This window comes from Saccopteryx bilineata, chromosome 6 (assembly GCF_036850765.1).
Source record: "Saccopteryx bilineata isolate mSacBil1 chromosome 6, mSacBil1_pri_phased_curated, whole genome shotgun sequence".
Classification (NCBI taxonomy): Eukaryota; Metazoa; Chordata; class Mammalia; order Chiroptera; family Emballonuridae; genus Saccopteryx; species Saccopteryx bilineata.
The window spans coordinates 176699040-176704621 of NC_089495.1; the positions used below are offsets into that span (position 1 = coordinate 176699040).

Here is a 5582-nt window from a genome sequence, read left to right on the forward strand (position 1 = left end):
TTTGTATTTTTCCGAAGCTAGAAATGGGGAGAGACAGTCAGACAGACTTCCGCATGCACCCGCCTGGGATCCACCCGGCACGCCCACCAGGGGGCCACGCTCTGCCCACCAGGGGGCGATGGTCTGCCCCTCTGGGGCGTCGCTCTGCCGCGACCAGAGCCACTCTAGCGCCTGGGGCAGAGGCCAAGGAGCCATCCCCAGCGCCCGGGCCATCTTTGTTCCAATGGAGCCTCGGCTGCGGGAGGGGAAGAGAGAGACAGAGAGGAAGGAGAGGGGGAGGGGTGGAGAAGCAGATGGGCGCTTCTCCTGTGTGCCCTGGCCGGGAATCGAACCCGGGACTTCCGCACACCAGGCCGACGCTCTACCACTGAGCCAACCGGCCAGGGCTCTATAATACAATTTAAAAGAAAATAACTGCTTTGGCAATTAAAACACTGATATAATTTATTGCTTATGTTCCATAAATTTTGCAAAAACCTAAAAAGGCATAATTCTTTGGCTGCTGTATAAATCAAACAGCTTCTAATATTCATTATAAGTTTCTTCTGGGTTAATTTGGAAAGGGGTTGAAAGATAGCTGATAGGCAGAGAATAATATTTTGTAAAATAACAGTATAATTATTACTCCCAAAGCTCTTACTTCCGTGATTGGCATTTTTCCTGCAATGGAGGTGTGAAACTGTAGACAACTCTCTTAGGTGCTACCCACACTCATGTGATAATTTATAGAATTTGGACTTCAGCATCATACTTAATAAAGTTCTTCAAAAAGCCTTGAGTCATTTATTTATGTTACTTACTTACTTCCAGAGCTGCTGGGTAATGTGAAAAGAATCATCCGGCCACTTGCTACTCAGAGTGTCATCTCTGTCACAGCATAGACATCACCTCGGAGACATTAGAAGTGAGGGATCCAAGACCTGCTGAATCAGAATCTGCATTTTACCACATCCCGAGGGATTCAAATGCGCATTAAAGTTCAAGAAGCACTGGTCTAGGCTTATTTCATACCTGGAGCAGCTGAGGAACGGTTCCAAGTTTCCATCGCTAGTTAATTGATGATTGGAATTCAAGCCTGTGGTTTTTGAATTCCAGAACTGTATCTTTCTCTGGCATTCCTTCCTTCTTTTTGACACATTTTTAGGCAAAATGGGCAATTCTTCCCATAAAACCCCTTAATATTCATCTAAGTCAGCGATTCTCAACCTTTCTAATGCCGTGACCCCGCAATACAGTTCCTCATGTTGTGGTGACCCCAAACCAAAAAATAATTTTGGTGGCTACTTCATAACTGTAATTTTGCTACAGTTATGATTCGGAATGTAAATACCTGATATGCATTATGTATTTTCTGATGGCTTTAGGCGACCCCGCTGGAGTCGCGACCCACAGGTTGAGAACCGCTGATCTAAGTGTTATCATCAATGCCCATCATTGCCAATGCCCAGTTTGGCTGAAACTACTCTCTGCAGTGATTAAGTTTTGATATCCTTTTATGTTAATATAGTCTCAATTTTGACACTGCTACAAGGATTGGCAAAATTAAGAAAAATGTATCTATATCTGTTGACAAAGATCAATCTACTCAGGAGGACTAAACAAGGGCCTTTGGAATACGTGTCAGTTTATCAGAAAATTAGAGAAGTTTCTCCCCACCCCCCTACCTCGTTCAGATCAAAGAGAAGCAGAAATAGGCCTTGAAATAGCTTACATTTTCCCGGAACTAACAATGCAAATGGAACTTCATTTAAAAATATATATATATATGGCTAAGTACAAACCAACAGGGAGAAAATGCTCTAACTGAGAGCATTTTCTGAGAACAGGAGAGTAACAGCTGATGAGGGTGATTTGGAAGCAGATCATAGGAAAAAATCGTTTACTTGCTCTCTTCCTAAGAGGAATGAGTTGGAGAATACGGCTTGCCTGTTCCAGTCTCTTCTATCAGTGAAAAACAACAGCCATGATGCAGCAGGCGGGTGGAGGGGGCAGCAGCGTGGAAGCTGTGTCATTGCGGAGATGGCCACCCCCTCAACATTGCACTCGGAAGTCCGAGAACCAGCCCAATAGATCTGCAGTTGACAGTGCTAACACAGAATTCTCCAGCTCCCTGTTTCCTAGTAAGACCTTGTCGCAGTATTAGAATAAAAAGAGAACACAAGGAGTCATTGCCATTTGACAGTTAAGGCAACTGAGGCTCAGAATAGTCAAACAACTTTCTCTCAGACCATAAAAGGGTCTGAACCAGGATGGGGAGGCTGTGTTTTTCACTCTTGACCTAGTGCTCTGACTTGGCTTTATACTCTCTCATAGCCCAAATGGAAGGAATCTTATTTTTTGTTTAACACATTCCTTATTTGAAAAGAACAGAAAAACAAATATTCAGTATCTTGGGAAAATAACACAAGGATGTAGGTTAGCTTTGGAAGACTCCATTCTCTGAAATTTAATATGTTAGCATCCTTTTATGTTTAACTTATATAGGTTTAGAGGTCTGGATCAAGCATAACAAAGGTCAAGAGAAATCTGTTTGTATCATTTGGCAAAGAGTAACACGTTTAGGAGGACTGGACAGGGGTCCTTGAAGTGTTCGGAGCTTAATTACGATCTCAGTAGTAGATGAGGCTTCTGGTAGTGCTCCTACTTCTGTTTCCTAACTTTAGGGAATGAAAATTTGGCCTCAAAGCTACAGACAGCTGCGAAATTGAATGCTCTATTGGAGCATTTTAAATAGCACATTTGGCCCTTTGGAAGTAACTAAATGGATTTTACTTCTGCAAGATTCATAGAACTTGCTCTTTACCCAGAGTCTTAGCTCTTCTGGCTGATTCACTCCCAGTACTTCTGATTGAGTCCTTCATTACTCCCAATCCCTACAGTATGTAAGGTAAGCTGGGGTTGACATCACACAAGGCTAGCAAAGCTTATTTCCTTTCCGATGCTAGAATTTTTATTCATCATTTTCCTGCCATAGCAAGGCATCGAAAAGTACAAATTGCAAATGGTCTAGTCCTGCGACCTAGAAATGAAAGTATGGTCTAAGAAATGGTTTTCAGCCTCAGCTGCACATTAGAATCATCCGGGGAACTTCAACTAATCCTCATGTCAGGCTGTTTCCAAGTCCAATTTCAACAGAACCAGCTGGGTGAGACACCAGCATTGGCATTCTTTAAGCAACTTATCAGATAGGTCCAATGTTTAGCTAAGGTTGAGAAAAAGTAGTTTTGAACAGTTCTTCTCAGGCTTTGTTGAGCACCAGTCTCATAGGGACACTTGTTAAAACACAGACCCCTGGGCCCAATAACTTCCTCGGTGCTTCCCATACTGGGGTCCTCAGGCCACACAACAAAGGCACCACTGGAGAGCTTATGAGAAATGCAGATTATCGGGTACTGCCGAAAAGTGAGTTACTGTGAATGGAGCTTCTGAATCTTCAGGATTATTCACTTCCCTAGTATTATCAAGGTTTACCGAAGTTGAGCACCATTGCTCCAAAGAAGCTTTTAAGAACTCTGTAACAACGATAATATAAATAATATATTTCAGACAATGGTAATATTCCAACCACCCATTAACTGCCTGATTTATCATTTATACCACAAAACCCTGATAACTGTACAAGGCCTGCTTCGATCCATTTGTGAGCTGATTCCTCATCCCACCTTGTCCATCTGGGCGAACCTTCCTGACTCTCTCCCAGACAATACCTATCAAAGCTGAGGTCACCTTGGATGGAACAAACCCTTTATTGCTGAGCCAAGTCTCCATGAAAATGAATGCAGCAGTATGTCTGCCAAGGACCCAGATTCACATTTTTCATCGAGGTTTGAAGAGCGAGTTTAATTTGAAAGCGAAGCTCATGTCATCTCCGGGGCAAATATCCAGGATAAAAATATAGTCAGGAAGATTAGCATGTCTGTTCACACTTTAATTAGGGGGACATTTAATAATGTTCCCCTTCAAGTATCTTGCCCATGTCGTGGGGCTCACGCTGGGCCCCGGGCACAAAGCATACAGAGGAAAGAGCTTCTACTTGGACCCAAAATTTAACCCCCTTCATCTTCCTCCAACACCTTTCCTTGGATATAACATCTGCGCTCACCTCTCTTCACCCCTATTACCTACCAGGTCCTCAGAGGTTACCTGAGCCTCAGTACTTTTTTTTTCCTGCTCAGCCATGATCTTCTACTTGGTTAAAATTATCCTAGAGCTGAAACAGAACATCAAAATCACTAAGTATCCCAGGTTTATTTTTCAGTAGTACCTTTGACTGTGAGCAGTGTGACAATACTCTCGTGAACTAACTAGCCCCTTTTCACCACTAAAACTCCAAATAAGGGCTTGAATGCCTCAGTTACTGATACACAAATCACTACTTCCTGGCCTCTATACATTTTAAGCTCAGCCACAAACACTGTGACTATCACTTAAGAACACAAGTGTAAGTCCAGTAGCCCCGGCCACCATCACAGCCACCTGGCTCCTGCAGGTTCTCACTGAATTTGGACAGATGGTAATGAAACAATGGAGCCAAGAACTGGTGGGTCATCCTTTATTCTAGACTCATAACAGCCAACGAGTAAAAAACAAACACATGGGGCACCAAAGCCACTCACATGTTCTCCTGTTCCACAACCAGGAGAATCTTTCCAGTTTCCCCTAGAATCAAAGGCTCCCACCTCACCAGTTCAGTGGAGCTTACAAAGCCCCTCACCTCTGTTCCCCTTCAGCTAACCGCCATCTTGCTTGATTCCTCTCTGCCACCATCTGGCCTCTCTCCCTGCAACACCATGGTCTTCTCCCCAAATGGCCTCCTAGCCACTCCTTTTAAAACTTTTCTACACGAAAGTCCCTCCTCCAGCACACATTAGCATAACCAAGCCCCTTCCCAAGCACGAAGGTAATCAGCTGCCCCACATGGGCAGCATCATTTTTAAAAATAAAAGTGAGAAAAGCCCTGGCCGGTTGGCTCAGTGGTAGAGCGTCGGCCTGCTGTGCAGGAGTCCCGGGTTCAATTCCCAGCCAGGGCACACAGGAGAAGTGCCCATCTGCTTCTCTACCCCTCCCCCTCTCCTTCCTCTCTGTCTCTCTCTTCCCCTCCCGCAGCCAAGGCTCCATTGGAGCAAAGATGGCCCGGGCACTGAGGATGACTCTGTGGCCTCTGCCTCAGGCACTAGAATGGCTCTGGTTGCAACAGAGAGATGCCCCAGATGGGCAGAGCGTCGACCCCTGGTGGATGTGCCGGGTGGATCCCGGTTGGGCACATGCGGGAGTCTGTCTGACTGCCTCCCTGTTTCCAACTTCAGAAAAAAAAAATACAAAAACAAAAGTGAGAAAAAACAGATAACACAAATTTTACAAACTTATTTGCCCAACATTAAGCCAAATATTTTCCCCCCTGATTAAAATGCTACCACCCTTCACAATACAAGGTAAAAACAACCACAAGTATTTCACTTTATTGACATCAGGGAAATACACTTTAAAATTAGACTAAATATTTTCACTTTGAGATTTTTGAGTGGCAGGACCAGGAATTTTTTTCTTTTTCTAACAAAAGAAAATCAGATAAATCTAAGAAC

The 5582-nt window shown here is 44.0% G+C and overlaps 2 non-coding genes across 2 annotated transcripts; one reads left to right on the plus strand and one right to left on the minus strand.

Moving 5' to 3' along the window:
* Positions 1–311: 311 nt before the first annotated feature.
* Positions 312–387, minus strand: TRNAT-GGU (transfer RNA threonine (anticodon GGU)). The gene has a single exon. It is a non-coding gene; the product is annotated as a tRNA-Thr (tRNA).
* Positions 388–4954: 4567 nt separating this feature from the next.
* TRNAS-GCU (transfer RNA serine (anticodon GCU)) lies at positions 4955–5030 on the plus strand. Its single transcript has one exon. It is a non-coding gene; the product is annotated as a tRNA-Ser (tRNA).
* The last annotated feature ends 552 nt before the right edge of the window (positions 5031–5582 follow it).